Here is a 22,351-nt window from a genome sequence, read left to right as displayed (position 1 = left end):
TGTCACTTAAGCTATAGTGCGGCAAAAAGAGGCATACTGTGTAAACATAAAAGAAAGGATGGGAAGGTTGCGACTTCTCGCAGATTGTAGAGATAGGCTCTGACCCATTTTTACCGGATGTAAGCGTCAGCACCTTATGACTAAGCATTACCATTCCTTGGTATAAGATTATTGATTTTGCGGTTAAAATCAAGCATTGGGTTTAAACCGACTGGTATTATCGGCATACAGCGTCAATACATGGCTGAAGCGTTGGGGCTTGGTTGACGAGTTTTGCGTTACGTTGTCCAGAGGGACGAAAGTGCATATGCTAGCCGCTACGGCATGACCCGTTTAGGGCTTTGTACTGTTTTAAACAGTGCACAAAGTGTCGTCAAAGGCGTAAAATGCCCGGCACCCCTTCTCTAGCAATCTTACTACGTATTCTTGATTCGTGATAGTTTTGAGCAGTATGATGATGACCATGATTTATTGGCATCACCTTCTTTTGCACTATTTGTCGAAGTTGCATGTCGGACAATTTAAACCGAAATTCACTGTTTGCACTCGTCTTTTCATTCATTTGACACAAAGTGTGAACAACAAGGGAGACAGAGGAAATCCTGCTTGGGTACTTGGCTAATTTTAACCACTTAATTACATTTTCAGCCTTACCATACAATTTCTACTCAGTTGTCTCTATATGTCTACCTCAGCAGCTCCACGATATTGATATCTATGCCTTCGTGCTTGAGAATATCCCATAACAATTCCTTGCCTACCTTGTCGTAGGCTTCTTTAATATTACCCGCCGTGGTTGCTCAGTGGCTATGGTGTTAGGCTGCTGAGCACTAGGTCGTGGGATGGAACCCCGGCCACGGCGGCCGCATTTCGATGGGGGCGAAATGCGAAAACACCCGTGTACTTAGATTTACGTGCACTTTAAAGAACCCCAGGTGGTCGAAATTTCCGTAGTCCCCCCCTACGGCGTGCCTCATAATCAGAAAGTGGTTTTGGCACATAAAACCCCTTAATATGTTTTTTCTTTCTTTAATATTGACACGTGTACTTATCTTTATCGGGCGACCATGTTTCGCCACCTAACAAATGTTATCGCACAGCGCAGGACGCGCCTGCATGTAAACGAAGTTTTTGGAATGTAATCGATGGTTCTGTCCACTGTCTTTCACCGCAACTTGTGTAATGAATGTGGATTGCATGTAAGCGCGACGCGAATAGTGTAGAACTTTGTGGAAGACACGCGGGTCCCAGCGCTTAATCTGCAACATTCGATGACTGATCTATAAAAGCCGACACGCTTGACCCGCTGATCAAATTTTCGACGATCGCCGACCGTGTTTGCCGCTATCGTTGTGCTATAAGTGTAGCCTGTCTTGTGGGCACAGGTTCGCCCAATAAAAGTTACTTTTGTAGTATTGCTACTGTGTTCTTCAACGTCACCACCACGTGACATCTGGTGGAGGTGCTTTTTGTTCATGTACCGGACGCCCTCGACAAGCCGTGATCCAAGCCGTGATCCAAGCAAGCCGACGTTTTCAACAGCTGCCCCCGGAGCACGGACTTCTACCTGAGAAGACCAAGAATACTGTGGCCAAGGCAACCCCAATGGCAGCCCCTGCGTCCCCCATCGTGCTGCAGCAGCCCAGGGAACCACCGACGTTCCGCAGTACCACACTTAAATTATGGGGTTTTACGTGCTAAAACCACTTTCTGATTATGAGGCACCCCGTAGTGGAGGACTCCGGAAATTTCGACCACCTGGGGTTCTTTAACCTGCACCTAAATCTAAGTACACGGGTGTTTTCGCATTTCGCCCCCATCGAAATGCGGCCGCCGTGGCCGGGATTCGATCCCGCGGCCTTGTGCTCAGCAGCCTAACACCATAGCCACTGAGCGACCACGGCGGGTACACTGGAGGACCCCGAAAGCTGGCTGGAAACGTATGAGAGGGTCGCTGCGTTTAAGAGCTGGGCAAACGACGACAACCTGCGACATGTCTATTTCGCATTGGAGGACGCCGCCAGGACGTTATTCGAGAATCGAGAAACCACCTTGACGACGTGGGACCTGTTCCCAAGCGGCTTCCTGCAAATATTTACAAGGCTCGTGCGAAAAGAGCGAGCCCCAGCTTCACTGGAGACCAAAGCGCAGCTGCCGAATGAGACGGTCGCGATCTTCACTGAGGAAATGACCCGTCTGTTCCGCCACGCCGACCCGGAAATATCCGAGGAGAAGAAAGTGCGCCTACTGATGCGTTGTGTAAAAGAGGAACTTTTCGCCGGAATGGTAAGAAGCCCACCGAAGACCGCGGACTAGTTTATTCGTGAGGCGACGAGCATCAAGAAGACACTGGAATTGCGGAACCGGCCATTCGACCGACGCCCCAAGCCAACAAGCTACGCCGGAGTTCAATCAATGGCCACCGACGACCTGCGCGAGACCATCCGGGCAGTCGTACGAGAGGAGCTTCAAAGAATCTTCCCTTCATCGCAACCTCAAGTGGCCTCAATCACCGAAATTGTTAAAGAAGTCCAGCGATCGCTCGGAGTTCTCGAGGTACAACCCAAATTATCGCAGCCGCAGCCAGAACCGATGACCTACGCCACCGTCGCCCGCCGTCAAGGTCGAGTTCAAGTGCGAAATGCCGCAGGCCGACGCATTTCAAGAACTGAAACGACGCATGCAGTCGCCGCCCGTACTTGCGCACTTCGACGAGCACGCCGACACCGAAATCCACACTGACGTCAGTAGCCTAAGCCTTGGTGCCGTCCTAGTCCAGAAGAAAGAAGGACATGAACATGTGATAGCTTACGCTAGCCGGTCGTTGTCAAAAGCGGAAGGCAATTATTCTACAACTGAAAAGGAATGCCTCGCCATCGTTTGGGCTACAGCGAAATTTCGCCCTTACCTATATGGCAGGCCATTCAAAGTGGTATGCAACCATCACGCGTTGTGTTGGCTAGCTAACTTAAAGGACCCTTCAGGACGGCTGGCATGGTGAAGCCTCAGACTACAAGAATACGACATCACTGTAACATACAAGTCAGAACGAAAATACTCAGATGCCGATTACCTATCACGCGCCCCCATTGACCCGCCGCGGCAAGAGGACGAGGATGACGGCGGCTTCCTTGGCATTTTAAGCGCGGAAGACTTCGCCGAAAAACAACGAGGAGTCCCAGAGCTAAAAGGCCTGGTGGAATATTTGGAAGGGCACACCGACGTTGTCCCTAGGGAATTTAAGCGTGGGTTGTCTTCGTTCATGCTTCAAAACGACCTACTCGTGAACAACTTCTCACCAGTCCGCGCCAACTACCTTCTTGTTGTTCCGTCGGTGCTGCGTGCAGAAGTAGTGCATACCCTACATGACGATCCGACTACTGGGCACCTCGGTTTCTCCCGGAAGTTATCGAGGATACAAGAAATGTATTACTGGCCGCACCTAACCGCTGATGTCGCCCGTTACGTCAGGACATGCCGAGACTGTCAGCGACGCAAGACACCACCGACAAGGCCAGCAGGATTACTACAGCCGATCGAACCTCCTCGCCGACCATTCCAGCAGATTGGGATGGATTTGTTGTGGCCGTTTCCGATGTCAACATCCGGGAATAAGTGGATCGTCGTGGCGAAGGACTATCTATCCCGCTTCGCTGAAACTAAAGCTCTACCGAAAGGCAGCGCAGCCGAAGGGGCGAAATTTTTCGTCGAGAACATCCTGCAGGGACATGGCGCCCCAGAAGTCCTCATCACCGACCGAGGAACGGCTTTTACAGCAGAGCTCACGCAAGCCATTCTGCAATACAGCCAGACAAGTCACAAGAGGACAACCGCCTACCATCCGCAGACGAATGGTCTCACGGAGCGCCTGAACAAGACCCTTGCCGACATGCTGGCAATGTACGTCGACGTCGAGTACGAGACGTGGGATGCGGTCCTGCCGTACGTAACATTCCCTTACAACACGGTGCAAGAAACAACACAGATAACGCCATTTAAGCTGGTTTACGGCAGGAACCCGACGACGACGCTCGACGCCATGCTGCCGCACATCACTAACGAGGAAAATCTTGATGTCGCTACCTATCTCCAGCGCGCCGAAGAAGCCCGACAGCTCGCCCGCCTGCGGATCGGGAACCAGCAGCGTACCGACAGCCGACACTACAACCTCCGACGACACTTCGTCGAGTACCAGCCCGGTGACTATGTTTGGGTTTGGACCCCGATACGCCGACGAGGACTCAGTGAGAAACTACTCCGACGCTATTTTGGACCCTACAAGCTCATTCAGCGTATTGGCGCTCTGGACTATGAGATCCTGCCAGATGGCATTTTGCATTCACAGCGGCGCCGCGCATGATCTGAAGTGGTCCATGTGGTGCGCCTTAAGCCCTTTTACGGACGCTGACGAACTTCCTTATTTTGTTGTTCTCTTTGCTGCGAGTGTTTTTGTTTATCACTTTCGTTTATTTGCAGCAACGGGTCGATGCTTTTTAAGAGGGGGTTAATAACACTTGTACTTATCTTTAAAGGCCAGAATACATGGAGCGAATATACGACGAATAGTCGGCGCTCGACGCCCGGCGGCGTACGCGCGACGCGTGGCGGCGGAGAAAACGCCGTTCGCCGCCGATCCAGCTGGAGCAGAAAAGTTCGTCGGGCGGCGACGATACCGGAAGCGGCAAACGAGCGGCGCCCCAAGGCGAGCCAATCAGGTCTCACTATCCGCCCCGAATTCCGGCTAGGCTTCCCCGCTTGTCCGTGTATCCCGATCCCACTCTATCGTTCACGCCGGTCTCCTGCTTTTCATACTCATGGCATCCAAAGCGGTTAATAAGTTAATAACAGCCATGGTTAGACAAGCTCACGTGCGCTACTTTCGGGTCATACCCGCCGTGGTTGCTCAGTGGCTATGGTGTTGGGCTGCTGAGCACGAGGTCGCGGGATCGAATCCCGGCCACGGCGGCCGCATTTCGATGGGGGCGAAAACACCCGTGTGCTTAGATTTAGGTGCACGTTAAAGAACCCCAGGTGGTCGAAATTTTCGGAGTCCTCCACTACGGCGTGCCTCATAATCAGAAAGTGGTTTTGGCACGTAAAACCCCAAATGTTATTATTATTACTTTCGGGTCTGCTTGCTTCGGCCGCGCGCGCGTTGAGCGACAGAACAGAGCCGCGGAGTTGGAGGTGCCGAAAGTTGTTTACCCGCCAAGTGTTGCCACAACGCATAGCATCGCCGCTTTCTTTAAACTACATCGGCACGTGAATCTCTCAAACACATAAAAAACACTAGAAATCATTTCTAAAAAAAATTACGCGTTTTTAGAGTAGTCCGCAATTGAAAAGCGATAATAGTTGTCGTTAAAGTTCTTTTTTTGTGTCATGTGTTTCACTACAGCGCATTTGCCTCGTATAGATTTGAAGTAGTGGCTCAGCGCTAATCAAACTGCCTAGCCACACCGATAACAACACAGCGACTCACCAGCGGCGGCCGCCGTGTCTTCGCTCCATGTAGCGCAGCCCGACGAACTTACGGCATCGCGTAGCGGCAGATTTTCAGCCGTCCGAACTTCGTCGTAAAAGTTCGCTCCATGTATTCTGGCCTTAACGGGGGACCACGTTTCGCCGCCTAACAAATGCTATCGCACAGCGCAGGACGCGCCTGCATGTAAAAAAGTTTCTGGAATGTTATCGATGGTTCCGTGCACTGCCTATCACCGCAACTTGTGTAATCTGATTGCATGTAAGCGCACTGCGAATAGTGTAGAACTTTGCGGAAGAAACGCGGGTCCCAGCGGTTAATCTGGAACATCCGATGAGCGATCTATAAAAGCCGACGCGCTTGACCCGCTGATCAGATTTTCGATGATCGCCGACCGTGTTCACCGCTATCGTTTTGCTATAAGTGTAGCCTGTCTTGTGGGCATAGGTTTCCCCATTAAAAGTTAGTTTTGTCGTTCACACTATTGCTACTGTGTTCTTCAACGTCACCACCACGTGACAATATCTTGGAATGTCATCCATAAAGCTCTATTCTGACCTACTGAAATATCGTAGCATTGGGTCATGCACAGTGTTCTTCGTTATCGTGGCCTGATTGTCTCTGAGCTCAACTCTATGCACCGCCCCTTTACAAGTGGTATGCAGACCTGTCTCGTAGGCGTTAACTTCATGTTGGGTTTCCACTATAATGATTGACTTGATTCGTACATACCTGGCAGCATGACTGGGATCTGGTGTACTAACCACCACGATGTTTTGCGTGAAGTTAGGGCAAACGACTTCCTCTTGGGCTTGTTCCGGAGTCAGGCCCGATGCTTCAATAATTGCCAATCCTATCGCTGTGGGGCTCACTTTGCTCAAGTTGAGACATCCTCCTGGGCAGACGATGATTTTGCTGTGCTCCTCGGTAAATTGCGGCATCCTTGATGCCTTGACAATCCGGTTCTTGAACATTCTAGTTGCAGATCCCTTGTTCTTGCTGCTGTTGCCCTGCTCTTGCTTGCTCCACGGCGATGTTTTGTGGTGGAGCGAGATTTTCGGCTTGTCACAATTTCCCAACCTAGAGCTTCCTCACCCTCTTCAAATGGGATAGCGTCTTCATCTTCCACGCGTGCTTCCGCCATTGTGACCCGGCGGGGCCAGTAGGCCTACTTGGGCCATGCTAGCCGCACACGTTCGATGTACCAGGAAAGACCAGTAAAAGTGTAAAAATGGAAGTCCTACCTTAAAGAATGGTGTCCGCAAATTCCCGGTGGCTTCACAAATCCAGTGATGTGTTTGAATCCGTGAAGGTGGTAAAGATGGCTGCGCACACGTTCAAAAACGACGGAGCCGATGTGAGGGGCGTTCGCATATCGGCTTCTAATTTTAATAGTCGGGTGAAAGTGATTGAAATGGCTAATTAGGTCGGTTAACGCGCTTGTGCCATGTTCCTATATTTTAAGTATGCCGTTAATGTAACGAAGCTGTCCCATAAAAGTGCTCGCATACGTGGGAGCGAATGGCGTTTTCATGCTAGTGCCGAAAGTTTGCAGGTAGTGAATAGAATCGAATTCGAAATAGTTGAGCGTGAGAACTTACCCAAGGAGCGACAGGTAAACTTCAGGAGCGTGCACTTGGGGATTGATTGCGAGGAATTTAAAAACGGCTTCAATTCCTTCACTCACGGGTATGTTGGTCGAAAGGGCCGAAACATCCAAAATGACTAGAATAGCGTGGTCGGAAAGGATTTGGTTGGCGTTGATGCCATCGATAATTCGAAGGAAGTGTGGCGTGCCTTGAACGAAAGATGGGAGGGTGGTGAGGATGTTTGACAGGTAGTGATTTAAGAATTTAGATAGTCACTCAGTAGGCAGTAGGTGTGTTGTTATTAGACAAAATATGCCGACCTGGGATTTCTGCTGTAAATATTCCTGCGACCGGAGTTCTTGTATTTTAGGAAGAAGATAAAAGCGGCCTACTTTTTTGTTCTTGGGCATCAGGAAGCTATATTCAGATTGCATGATTGGTTCTCTGGACAGGAGCTTCACTATTCTGTTTTTTCAGAGTATTGCTGTAATCTGGAGTTGGTTTAGAGTCGTTTTCTGTAATTGGTGCGGCTGCTCAGTTGTTTAGAGGCCTCATTCTTGCACTTTTCTATAGGCCAGATTACAATACTGCCGCCTTTGTATGCTGGTTTTATTACAATATCAATCTTTTCGCAAGTTCTCTAAGTATTTGGTGTTGAGCGGGGGACAAATTTTTGAGTTTCCAGCAATGCCGCGCTGACTCTAGAATTTCCTTTGATATCAGCTTTATGTATAATTCCAGCCTTCCCCGGGGCTTAGTTTTTGGGATATGTCTACTACATTGCTGCAGTGCTCTGGATGCTCACATGCAGGGCTGTCAGTGGCGCTACGTGCTGCAGGGTTTACACTAGTTTCTTTGGGTGGATCTGCAGCTCTAATATCTTTGTGATGCTATTGATCTAGTAGTTTTTCCTCCCACGTTTGGATGAACTGTTTAAGTTCCTTTCTTTCCGGTTCAGATAAATTTATGCTGTCGAAGGGGAGAAGGGAGAGAAGCTATGGAGTCTCGCCATGGATCTGGGGTTATGTTGATTATTGATCCGGTGTATCCCGCCAGTTGTGGCACGTCCACCAGCAGGGACTCCACACCAGATCTTATTTTTGTAAACAACTCAAGAGGAGCCAATTGGGAAAATTCGAACATAGATCTCGGTAGCGATCATTACATCATACATATAACCATACGCATACCGAGACAGCAAACTAAAATTTTCAAATTCACTGATTGAGATCAGTTAAGGAAAATCAGGGTGAACCGAAGGAAAGTGGGGCCTTTAGATGTGGAGCAGGAGCCCCTTCAGACATGGGTAATCCAGCTCAGAGGCCACTAAAGAAATCAGGATGGAGGAAAATATTGAAGCTGTGGACAGCTGGCAGGTGCATCTGATTTAGTTCAAGCAGGCTGTATGACAGAGATGGAAAACGCAAAGATTTAAAAGAAGGCCAAGGAAAAAATAGAGCAATATAACAGAGAAATCGATGGTCACTCGAAGACCCTCGTGGAGCAACAGTGGGATGAGATTTGTAACACGGCTGATGGTAGACTCAGACATGGAGGTAGCTGCAACCTCCTCAAGCACTTTCTCAGCGAGAGCGAAACAAGGACAAACAAGAGAACAGCTACAGCTAAATTGGTTCATCAGGAAAGCCAGGATAAAACACAGAGGGACATCATGGAGAGTCTCGCAGCCAAATATCTCCTACTTAAACAACCAAACGAAGGAGACGAGAGCCCCGAATATATGGGAGGCATATTTGAAGAACTTGACCGGGACTTCAGTGAGAGTGACGTGAAAGCGGCTGTTCGCAGTCTTAATGGTAGATGGGCGGCTGGACCTGACTGAATAACTAACAAGATATTAAGAAATCTAGATGATGAATCCATTTCTTATCTAACTGAACATTTAAACAAATGTTGGAGAAAAGGGGTGTATTCAGAGGAATGAAGGGTGGTCAATGCTCTACATATACCAAAGCCAGGCAAAGAACTCAATCTGCATAACCTCCGTCCTATTCCTTAACGTAATGTCTAGGCAAATATATCGAACATGTCATCCTAAATCGGCTCACCAAATACGTTGAGCAGAATGACATCCTCCCATACAACTTGATCAGCTTTCGTCCCGGGCTGTCAACTCAGGATGCTATGCTGCTGATCACGCAGCAATTTATACAGGCCAGCCCAGCGCATATAAATGCCCTTTTGGGATTGAATGTGGAAAAAGCTTTTGATACTATAAAGCATAAGGCGACACTTGGCGTTCTCTCGGATATGGGGTTAGGTAAGAGACTTTTTAACATGATTAAGGACTTTCTTAGAAACAGAACGGCACAACTCATGCTGGAAAAGCCTAAATCAGAAGCTAAAAATTTGGGAATTAGGACCACTCCACAAGGGGCTGTGCTCTCACCCATACTATTGAATTTAGCAATGTCCAAGGTTGCAAGAAATCTGGAGAAAATTGAGGGCATACATTCTGTGGCATATGCCGACGACATAACCATATCGAGTGCCAAGGGTGATTTAGGGCAGACAGAGACCAGATTATTACAGGAAAGTTGATACGTTGTAGAGCACCCTGAAATATATGGGGTTGAAATGCTCGGCGACCAAATTAGAACTCTTGGTCATTAAACATCGCAGAAAAGGTCGTAAACCAAGAGGTTATATTCCGGAAGATGAAACAAGAGTGTGCTTATACACTCATGAAGTATCCGGAATCAGACTACTTGAAAAAATCAAGGTTCTTGGGTATCACATAGATGGAAACAATGCTAACTATAGAACAATGCAAAATATCTCAAATAAAACAGACAAAGTCATTAGGTTACTAAGGAGAACTACCAATAGACAGAGAGGCTTAGCAGAAGACAGCGCTCTGAGGCTAATACATGCCTTTGCTCTCTGTCACTTCACTTATGTGGCTGGATTATTCAAATGGAAGCAGGCAGAACTTGACAAACTTAATGTGATGCTCAGGAAGCTTGTTAAGGTAGTCATAGGGATACCCAGTAACGCTTCAATCGACAAACTCATGAATCTAGTGGTGTGCGACACAGTGGAAGAAATCGCGGAGGCCCCACAATTAGCGCAACATGAAAGATTGACAAAAACACGAGCTGGCAGGAACGTATTACAGGCAATAGGTGTAGAACTGAATAGATCAAGGAGCCCAATAGAGGCTGAAGTAGAATTGAGGACTAAAGTTAGGAACAAGATCAAAACCAACCCTTTCCCCAGAAACATGCATCCTGAATATAATATCAAAAGGAGAAAGGCAATAGCTGAAGCATTCTTGCAGGAAATAGAGCAGCAGAACCATCTCGCAGCTATAGTTGGTGCTGCCCGGGTGAAAGGTAAAGGAGCATATACGGCCATTGTAACAAATTATCAAGGCAAGGTGCAAAATGCTATCACTATTTTTACCAAAGATCCCGTGGTGGCGGAACAAGCAGCAACTGCTCTAGCCATCAGGAGTAATAAGTGGGCATGCATTTACAGTGATTCGAAATCCGCAATAAAGTGTTTTGATAAAGGCTATGTAGCTGGAGTTCCAGCTAAACTTCTTGAAAATATTGGGATTATGAGAACGGAAATCCGATGCTTTCCTGCGCATATGGGGAAAGTGGACGAGGCTCGGATAAACCTCAATGAGGTTGCTCATGACTTGGCACGAAGACTTGCTAACTGTCACACTCACAACGGAGCCGTTCACCATCAAGCCAGGGAATCTAGAGATAATAAAAATACCTTTATTCATAAAAACAAGTGGTACAAAGAGCAAAGGCATTAGGAAAAAACTTGCTAAAAAAGCAACTTGACTGGTCCTAATAACAAGAAGGTCCAAAAGGCAGCAGACAGCAAGGAGTGAGAAAAAAAAAGCGACCACTCGTTACTTTCCTTTTCTATTGATGCGCACGTTCCACAAACCAGCAAAATACGCAAAACAATTCGTGACTGTGCTAGAGCTAATTTCGAGGCTATCAACAATGAATTAGCGGATTTCACTAACACATTTCTGACTAACTTTGATGAACGTTCTATTCAACATACCCGGGACATGTTTCCAACAAAAGTAAACAAATTAATTGAAAAATACATCCCTGCTCATACTATCACGTCTAATTCTCGAGCACCGTGGTATAACTCCCATATCAAATGGCTTTCTAATCAAAAGAAACGTCTGCATCGCTTGGCCAAATTATCATCCTCAAACTCGCACTTGACGGCCTATAAATCTGCATCTGATACTTACAAAGCAGCATTTAAGGAAGCTAAAGATAACTTCATGTCGAATGATCATCAGCCTCTCATCATCATCATCATCATCATCATCATCAAGGCCTCTCCCATACTTCTCCAACAGCCCCGGTCATGTACCAATTGTGGCCATGTCGTCCCTGCAAACTTCTTAATCTCATCCGCCCACCTAACTTTCTGCCGCCCCCTGCTACACTTCCCTTAACTTAGAATCCAGTCCGTAACCCTTAATGACGATCGGTTATCTTCCCTCCTCATTACATGTCCTGCCCATGCCCATTTCTTTTTGTTAATTTCAACTAAGACGTCAATAACTCGCGTTTGTTCCCTCAACCAATCTGCTCTTTTCTTATCCCTTAACGTTACACCTATCACTCTTCTTTCCATAGCTCGTTGCGTCGTCCTCAATTTGAGTAGAACCCTTTTCGTAAGCCTCCAGGTTTCTGCCCCGTAGGTGAGTACTGGTAAGACACAACTATTATATACTTTTCTCTTGAGGGATAATGGCAACCTGCTGTTCATGATCTGAGAATGCCTGCCAAATGCCCCCCAGCCCATTCTTATTCTTCTGATTATTTCCGTGTCATGATCCGAATCCGCCGTCACTACCTGCCCTAAGTAGATGTGTTCCTTTACCACTTCCAATGCCTCGCTACCTGTTGTAAATTGCTGTTCTCTTCCGACACTGTTAAACATTACTTAAGTTTTCTGCGGATTCATTTTTAGACCCACTCTTCTGCTTTGCCTCTCCAGGTCAGTGAGCATGCATTGCAATTGGTCCCCTGGGTTACTAAGCAAGGCAATATCATCAGCGAATCGCAAGTTACAAAGGTATTCTCCATTACCTTTTATCCTCAATTCTTCCCAAACCAGGTATCTGAATACTTCCTGTAAATACGCTGAAAATTGCATTGGAGAGATCGTATCTCCCTCCCTGCGTGTGTCGAATACCTTACCCCAACTTCTGAATTCTAATCTTCAAATGTTTTGGCGTATGATTAACTCCTGTCTTGATAACTCCATTGCCTTGGTAGACACAGCTGGCAACCCCGTTCCACCTAACCAATGTGCTACTATTCTGATTGACACCTTCTCAAGAAATTTCTCCGTAGTTACTAATACTTAACTTCCAGACATTTTTCATTACAGTTACCCATTCATGCCTCATTATTATTGACACGGCTGGAATTACGAAACTCATCAATTACTTAGAGCACCATTCCTCCCCTGGTTATGATTCTATTGATTGCTAATTTCTCGAAAATACTTGTGTCTACAGTTCAATAATACTAACAAAAATATTTCAGCAATCCCTTGACACATCAACTCTTCCAACCCAATGGAAAATTGGGAAGGTGATTCCCGTCTTCAAATCGGGCAATAAAAGTTCACCATGTAATTATCGACCCATTTCTATTACTAGCACATGCTGCAAAGTCTTAGAACATATTATATACTCGAAACGTGTCGCCTTTCTTGAATCTAACTCCTTTTTCTCACCAGCTCAGCATGGCTTCCGGAAATCATTGTCGTGTGAAACACAGGTCAAATCATTTACTCATAAACTGTACCACATTCTTGATCATTCTTCGCTAACTGACTGTATTTACTTCTTTTTCATAAACTTAATCAACCTAATATTGGTAGTAGTCTTTATTTGTGGATCAAAGATTTCCTTTCAAGTCATTCCCAGTTTGTTGTAGCCGACGAGCTTTCCTCTAACCAATGTCCTGTTCAATCTGCAGTCCCACAACGATCCGTATTAGGCCCCCTTCTTTTTCCTCATTTTCATTAACGACCTTCCCTCTTTAGTTTCTTCTAATATTTATATTTTCGCTGACGAATGCGTAATTTTCAGTGAAATAGTTACCGATAACGACGCTAACGTTCTCCAGTCAGACTTACATTCTATATCTAACTGGTGCAATACTTGGCTAATGGAATTAAATCTTAACAAGTGTAAAGTGACGCGTATCTCTCGCGCATCCAGTAGTCCTGTTCCATATTACCTAAACAACTCTCACTTAGCCGCGGTTTCCTCCTATTAGTAATTAGGCGGTCGTATCACTTCTAATCTAAGTTGGTCTCTGCATATTGAGAAGATAATTAACAACGCTAACCGCATGTTAGGTTACTTACGACGTAACTTTTCTGCAGCCCCTTCGTCTTTAAAGCTCTTATTACATAAAACACTAATTCGATCTAAACTAGAATACGCCACTCCAGTCTGGGACCCAAGCATTAACAATTTGGTTGCGTGACCAGAAATTGTGTAGAATCACTCAACTCGCTTCATATGTTCCTGTTATAACCGGACTGCTAGTAAAACTTCTATAAAATCTGATATATCTCTCCCATCTCTAGCACCCCGCCGAAAAAAATTTTCGCTTGAACTTTTTCCATCGGCTTTACTATCACGCCACCCTCCGTGGCGAATTCATTCTTCAGCCACATTAGATATCTTACCGTGTTGACCATCGCTTTAAGGTTGGTATCGAGCCACGTCATACTAAACCCTTTCTTTACTCTTTTTTACCTCGAACTTCACAAGATTCGAATCACCTTTCTTCCGACGTTGTTTCCATTAATGATAATACCCGATTTAAATATGCCTTAGCTAACATTGTATGATTAGGATTTATCCCACCTTGCCATGCGTTGGGATATTATCTTTATTATTTTCATTATTACTTTGTTATTATTATGTTACTATGCACTGTGTTTATTCTCTACCCACTCCCCTCTGTAATGCTTTGGCCCGGAGGATAACTAAAACATAAATAAATAAATAAATAAATTAAAGGAACACAAAGGAAAGAGGAACAACAAAAATGGATCAGGGAAAGAGAGAGTAAGTGCATATAATACATAAATCTCACTTAAAGAATTCGCTTCGCAGATCAAACAGCTCGCGAAAAACAAACAATATGGATATTTAGATACACAAAACTGTTAAAAAAAGAAGATTAGGTGTATGGTGAAACCCAATTTTCGGGGCAATAAAATTTATATAGATCTCTGCCACAACAATTAGGTACATCGATGGACGGAGATCTGAGATTATTCAGCAGAGTGGGGAGAGCGTAACAAGTCACTTGGATAGCATAGGTTGAACGCACATGAGGCACCTGCCAGTATTCCGGGGACCTAGTGTTATAACATGGGATGTTGTGTTCTATTCTAGCCAGAGATGAAACAAGGCTTAAGTTCTGTTTGGTTTCTTTTAGGTATCCAAGAGCAAAGCGGCAGTCAAACATATTGTTACGTGTAGCTGAAGCCGAATGCTATTTACAATTTATTTACAGGGAAGCTAACGGAGGCCGAAATGGCGACGCTATATCGAGCCGTCACACACGTCGTCTTCGTCCTCCTCAATGCAGGTAAAGTCTGGCGGCTGTTCCGTGGCATCACCCCCGGCTGTAGAAGCGCCGTCCCGGTGCTTAATCTACACATCCGCGTTGAAAGGTGTTTGGTATGGTTTTAGTCGCGCCACGTGAACGATGTCACTTGCAGCTGATGATAACGCTGAGAGGTCGGCGGGGATGATTTTATACGTGACATCGGTCAGTTGTCGCACCACACGGTAAGGACCAGTGTAGCGCGGCAGCAGCTTTTCGGAAAGGCCCACACGTTGAATGGGTGACCAGAGAAGCACCAGAGCATCCGGAGAAAAGTGCACGTCGCGATGGTGGCAATTATAGAGGCGTCTCTGATGCTCCTGTGAGGCCTCGAGACGGGCGCGGACGAGCTGGCGCGCGTGGTCGGTGTGTGCAATCGCGTCGCGGGCATATTCAGTGACGGAAAGTGTGGCCGAGGGCAGCAAAGTGTCCCAAGGCAACGCGGATTCTCGGCCAAATAGGAGATAAAATGGTGAATAGCCGGCGGTGTCGTGGGGCGATGAATTATACGCGAACGTCACATATGAAAAGTGAAGATCCAAGTCGTGGTGGTTGGTGGCAATGTACTTCGAAATCATGTCGGTGATGGTCCGTTTGAGCCGCTCCGTGAGGCCGTTGGTCTGTGGGTGGTATGACGTGTTGAACTTGTGCTTTGTCGAGCAGGAGCGGAGGGTGTCCTCGACGACTGCCGAGAGAAAGCTGCGGCCACGGTCAGTGAGTAATTCGCGCGGAGCACCGTGCACTAAAATGATGTCAGAGAGCAGAAAGTCAGCAACCTCAGTAGCACAACTTGTCGGGAGGGCTCTGGTGATTGCGTACCGCGTAGCATAATCAGTAGCGACGGCGACCCATTTATTTCCGGAACCCGAGAGAGGAAACGGTCCAAGAAGGTCTAGACCAACACGGAAAAAGTGCTCGGGCGGGATATCGATAACATGATTAATCTTATTGCCCTCAGACATTTTCGGGTCAGCGTTGGCACAAATGGCCAAGACGTGGAGAATGTACGACACGTAGGACTCGGTCGACGTCTGTACACATGTGGCAAGGGCTTTCTTGGCATTGAGGTGTCGACCAAACGGATTGCCGAAAGGATCGCGGAGCTTGTCTTTGAAGAGATCTCAGCTCGAGACCTCCTCTTCGCGAATCTCGAACCACGCCAGTGGAACTCCGTCGAGGTAGAAAAGAACGTTGACAAGCATAATAGTCGAATCCCACCTGTGACTGGTGCTGACATATTCGTATACGCGGAGCCAGTCGTCAACATCAGGACTGCCGACCCCGTTGAGAACACCAGAATCCCGAGGTGGGGAAACGGCGACGTAGGTGGGGGCTGCAGGCGGAGACGCTTGCATACATGAAGTGCCGCCAGCAGGAGCCGAAGTTGCATTGTCGCCGTTGCGACCACTGCGAAACTCCATGACGGGTACGGGGAAGGTCCACCTCCACCAAATTAATGTTACGTGTAGCTGAAGCCGAATGCTATTTACAGTTTATTTACAGGGAAGCTAATGGAGGCCAAAATGGCGACGCTATGTTGTTGTTGTTGTTGTAGCCTGTGGCACGTGTGGCTCCTACCCACGATGGGGGATTGGCCAAGAAATGGATGGATTATTCCAAAATATTTTATAGCATAAATTTCCTATTATCTATGGGAATAGCATTGAATAGGGTTGAATAACCGGCTAAAATAAAATCAGGAAGGTGCTGTTGAATGAGAAATAATTAATTTAAAAGTAATAATAGAAAATAGAATTTAGCAGGGCATTCGTTTAGATTCTGTAAGGAATGTTTGGACAGCGAAGCATGCATCCCTGTGGCTGAAACCCAAAGTGGACGCCCCGAACGAAAGAATTGCAGGTTCTGTCAAATCCAGGCCAATTCTTCTAAATGGCATCTCCAACAATCTTTTTCTTAACGCAGCAAAGCGGCGACAAGATAGAAGATAGTGCTGTATCGTCTCCTCCTCCTCACAAAAAGAACAAAGGGGAGAGGGAACCAAACCCGACCTGTGTAAATAGAAATTTAGGGAGGGAATGCGGCAGCGTAATTTGGTGAGGCAGACCTCAAGCATCTTTGTATAACAAGAATCGCTATGCCAGGGAAATGCCAGGTGTTTATACTCTGGAGAAGCTGTCAAATGTGGGTTTGATAAGGCTGATCTAATTGATCTCATCCGAAATCTTGCCGCCGTGATCTGTGCTGTCACTGGTAGAATAGGAAGAATAGGGCCGGCTAGTGATGCATGTGCCAGTGAATCGGCAGTTTCATTAAGAAACAAACCTTTATGACCAGGCACCCAAATCAAATGAATACATAGCACATGGGCAGGAACTAGTAAGCGGAAGAGTTTTAGCATGGGTGACTCCTTAGTAGCGGTAAGGCAAGAGCAAACAGAAAGGGAGTCAGTAAGAATAGCAGCCGTTGTAATCATTGGGTCTAATTTACGTAAAGCTAGGATTACTGCTAACAACTCGGCCAGAAAAATAGGCACAAAATCAGGCAATCTTAAAGAAAAAGACCAGTCGAGCGCAGGACAAAATATTCCAATGCCAGCTTTTTCCTCGCACTGTGAGGCATCTGTTGCAATGATGATGTTTGTTTCTAGGGTGCTTAGGTGGTCTTGCAACATGGCGTTTAAGATGCCGTAAGGGAGTAGTTTCGCGTGGTTCGGGAAAATGTCGTCGAACCTGATCTCTGGGTTATTTGAATGCGTATTATTAGGAAGCACATCACGAATTTGTAAATTTAGTGGGTCAAGTAATGTTTGCACAAATATAATCTGTGGTCTATGAAACCTGGGCCAATGAACAGGAAAAAATAATTCTGGATCGGAGATGAAAATAATTTGAGGACGGTTTAATGGTGATTCATATAGTCTTAAGAAGGTCTGAACAGTCAGAAGGTGAAATCGGCATAATATGGGTGGGATTCGTGCTTCCATGTATAATACGGCATTTGCAACGTATTTTGGAAGGCCTAAGCACAGACGTAGTGCCTCTCGTTCTAACAAAACTAGCGGCCGAAGCTTGTATGATGGAACACCTGAGAATAAAACACATCCAAATTCTAACACCGGACGAACGTACATTTTATATACCATCAAGAGGGATTTTCTGCGCATGCCTGTTCTTCGATTGCTTAACTTGCGCAAAATGCCCAATGTACGAGCTCCTTTTGTCGCAATATATTCAATATGTGGCCGCCAGTTAAGATTTCCGTTGTAAATAACTCCAAGGTACTTTAGTGACTCTACTTGTGGAATATCTTCGAGATGGTAGTTCAGCGATATGTATACTGGGTCTTTAACTGGAAAAACAAGTATAGCACATTTATTAGCATTCAGGTTTAAGTGTAAGCTATCCAGCCAGTGTTCCAGTTCCCTTAGATACGACTGCAAAATTTCGTAAAGAGAGTATATGTCACTAGCCATACCAAAAAAGGCAATGTCGTCAGCATAAACGTAGGTACTGACTCCTGGGTGAACGGGGATTGTGCTCATTAAAATATTGAATAATATTGGTGAGAGTACCGATCCCTGAGGCACACCTCTTGTTTGCTTATGTTTTCTAGAAGAATAGCCGCTTCTAAAACAATAAAATTCCCTGGCTTTTAAAAATTCATGCACCCATGCTACAATATAGCCTGGAAAACAATGGCTCTGTAACCGATCTGTTAAAATTGTGTGTTCAATGCTGTCATAGGCTTTACATATATCTAATGTAACTAAAGCTGCGTACTGCTTTTTCTGTCTGGCGATGTTAATTCGACTTTCAAGGTCTACATGCGCGTGCCATATCGAATAGCCAGATCGAAATCCAATTTGGCAAGGACTCAATAATTGATTTCCGACAATAAACTCCAATATGTGTCCGAGAAGCACTCTTTCAATGAGCTTCACTATGTTTGATGTCAAGGCAATTGGTCTGATGTTGTCGATGGTGTACCCTGCCCCTTGCTTTTTAAGTAACGGAATGATTTTGGCGATCTTCCATTCTTGTGGAATCCAAGCATTGCTAACAGAGTAGTTTACCAAGTTCAGAAGTTCACGTGGCGCTTCTTGAAAGAAAATCTTTAACATTGCATTTGTTATTCCGTCCGGGCCAGGCGCTGTAGTTGGCAACTGCAACATAACTTGTGCTACTTCCGAATAGGAGATCTCTTTGTAGTCCGATAATACAGGAGTAAAAACAGAAGCTTGAAGGCGCGTTGCGAACCGGCTCTCCAATCCTTTAGCCAATAGCTCTAAGGACTCCTGCATTTCCTGCGAGGTATAGACGATTGAGTCTACATTAACACTCATTGGGAGTCTGTTTCGAAACCGAAGGTAATTAAATAAAGCACGTTTGTTTTTGGATTTAGATAGGTAATCGAAATGGTTTTTATCGTACTCATCTTTTGCGTGTTTAATAGCACGTTTGAAGGTTGCAGAAATAAATTGATAATCTTTCCAATTTTGTGGGCTCTGATTATGTAGAAGTTTTTTCCAAGCAGCTTTCCTGCGTCGATAAACTCCTGTGCACTCACTGTTCCATCAAGGACTAGATGGGGAATGCTTAGCGGTCTGAATTACAAATTCAGACTTTTGTCGGGACATCTGTAACGCTGAACAAATGTTCACGCCAATTTCTTCGTTATTACTATTAGGTAATGATGCAATGGTGGAGCGCAAGCAGTCTTTAAATTTTTTGCTATTCACAAATATTCTGCTTTGTCGTTCAACTGATGTTAAAGGGCATGCAATTTCAAAGTATACAGGAAGATGATCACTGCTTGTGCCGAAATCAATCGTAGTCCAAGATGTCACGGCGACGCTTGTGCTAGAAAACGTCAAATCTAACACTGAGCGAGACTGCCCACGGATAAAAGTAGGTCGTCTGACATTAAGGCATGAAAGATTTTTATCTATGGTCCAGTCCCATAGACGTGTCCCACATGCATCTGTTTTGTATCCCCATGACACGTGATGCGAGTTGAAGTCACCAGTAAGGACGACTTCATTTTTGCAGCTGGCAAGCGCACTATCCAATTGGTATGTGCTGTGTACGCCCGTAGGGAAATAAGCATCTATAATAGAGAATGAGCGGTAGCCTGGGATGCTAAGGTGCACTGCCAAAATTTCACATTCTGGAGACATTAACCTGAAAGCTATTTTCGCCCTATGACAGAATTTAGATGATAACAAAATCATTAAACCACCTCCTAGTGAAAGGCGATCTAATCGAAAAGATCGAAAATCTTTAAAATGAAAATTTTTCTCAGGGGTAAGCCAGGTTTCTTGTAAGATTATGACGTCAGGATTAAGTTCAGTTGTTAAGTAATTTAAGTCTGTTGAAGCAGAGAACAAGGAACGACAGTTCCACTGTAGTACTTTTAAAAAAGCTATGGTGATGATCTAATTGATATCCAGCGACTACCGTCGCGATGAACTTTCTTGGATGCCAGAATGAGAAATAGGATTACCCTTTTTGTTTTTGGTATAAGGACAAGAATTAGTTACTGGAGAACCAGTTCGCTTTTGCGGCCTGATATCATGACCCGTTTCCATGTCGACCTGCGAGTCTGACTGATGCGAAGAACAAGGATCGGATCCTACAAATGTTGGGTCCGATATGGTACTCGGCACTAGAACTGAACTGGCTACCTGTTCTGCAGCACAAACAATCGATTTGGTGATTGGTGTGGCAGCTGTTTGCAACAGCTGTGTCATCTGCGCGGTAAACACTTGTGAAATACATTCAGTAACACTTGTGACAATATGTTGCATAGCCTTTGTCATTGCTTTTTCTACTGCTGATTCAATAAGTTTAGGCAAGTTATCCTCATGGAAAGTAGAATGCCTTGCAGTGACGCCAGCGTATCCAAAGGCTCTTTCCTTGACGACTGCAATAGCTTCTCGCCGCGAACATCGTCGCCTGTCAATTATCTCTAGTACTTGTATTTCGTTAGCTCTAGCCGAGCAGCTTCCATAGTCAGCCGCGTGGTTTCCTCCACATAGGCAGCACGTCTCGGTTTCAGCTGTGCATTCATTGGGGGAATGATTGTCACCACAGGCGCGACAGCGTTCATTTGATTTGCAGCCTCCTGCACTATGGCCAAAACGCCAACAGTTCCGACACTGAAGTGGACGGGAAGCTAGAGGTTCCACTCTAAAAATAAGCGGCCGCACTTTTAGTTCAGATGGGCAGGACATGCCAGCAAACGTAGCAATAACCGATTCTGTGGCAACTTTTTCCCCGTTTACGAGTCGGTTACATCGGTATACAGCTATAACACCAGCATCAGACAGCTTCTCCAGAGTCTCAGTTGGGCTCAATCGAGAGTCTACGCCCCGGACAATGCCTTTAGTGCATGCCAGATGAGGAGGAATGAACGCACTCACCGGGACAGATGCGAAAGTCTTACACTTTAAGAGGTCTGCAACACAGGTCGAATCTGATGACCTACAAACTATCCCACCTCTTCCAAATTGTCGGACATCGCTTATCATCTGGTAATGATGCGTCATGGCTTGGAGCTCGGCCTGAACAGCTTGTGGGTTGTTCAGCCGGATGAATCCTCCGTTCGAGGGCACCAGCGCGACAGGGATGCTGCTTACACCGCTGCGGAAGAAAGATTGCAAAGGCAAATCGTCAGGAGAAAGGGAGACTGACCAAGGGCTGGGCCCTTGCCCAGGAGAGTTTTTAGACATCAGAGCTGATGCAATCACGAATTAAGTCTTACAAAAATTAGATAAGTGAGATAACTAGGTCTAATCCACCCAAAACTCAGCCAAACCACCAAACAAGATCCAGCTTGGGCACACCGGGCCGGAGAACCGAACGAGTCCACGAGGCTTGTCACAGGGCGAGGCAGCAGACCGAACAGCAGACCGAGGCAGCAGTTTCGAACACGCGTAGCTCGAACCGACCACTCAAGCTCAAGAACTTCTTCCTTGGCTATCAAGCTATATCAAGCCGGCACACACTTTGTCTTCTTCCTCCTCAGTGCAGCCACACTGTGGCGGCTATTCCGTGGCTATATTATTGACTTTAATTACCCGAAGTTTTTTTAAATACGGGCTCAGATGGGGAGTCAAAGGGCATGTCACTAATTGCGTGAATATTTTTTTTTTGTATTACAAGCAAACGGTTAATATTTGTAACAGATGTGGTGCCCCAAATAAGGCAGCAATAATGAAGGTGGCTCACAAACAAAGTATTATGAATTAACATTTTAATCCTTCGAGGCACGTAGCGAATGGAGAAAACGTGTCCAGTAATTTAGGAGAGTTTGCTTGCAAGAAAATCAATGTGATCGCTCCAGCTCATATTTTCATCAAAAAAGACCTCTAGTGTTTTCACAGAAGGGACGAGTTTAATTTTAAAAGACCCTAACACCCCGTCCCTACAAAGACAGGTATTCTTATTCTTCGCTTGAAATAAAACTACCTTTGTTTTATCAGGGTTAATCTTGAGACCATTTTCTAGAGACAATAAATATATTTTTTCCAAACGAGAGTTAGCCACTGACACTAGCTCCGGAGCATTATTGGACGAAAACAGGACAGTAGTGTCGTCAGCATAGATTATGAATTTGGTATCGGGATAAATATTACCGAGATCATTGACGTAAATATTAAG

Source organism: Dermacentor albipictus, chromosome 9 (assembly GCF_038994185.2).
Source record: "Dermacentor albipictus isolate Rhodes 1998 colony chromosome 9, USDA_Dalb.pri_finalv2, whole genome shotgun sequence".
In the NCBI taxonomy this organism is placed as follows: Eukaryota; Metazoa; Arthropoda; class Arachnida; order Ixodida; family Ixodidae; genus Dermacentor; species Dermacentor albipictus.
Note: the sequence above shows the minus strand (reverse complement) of the source record.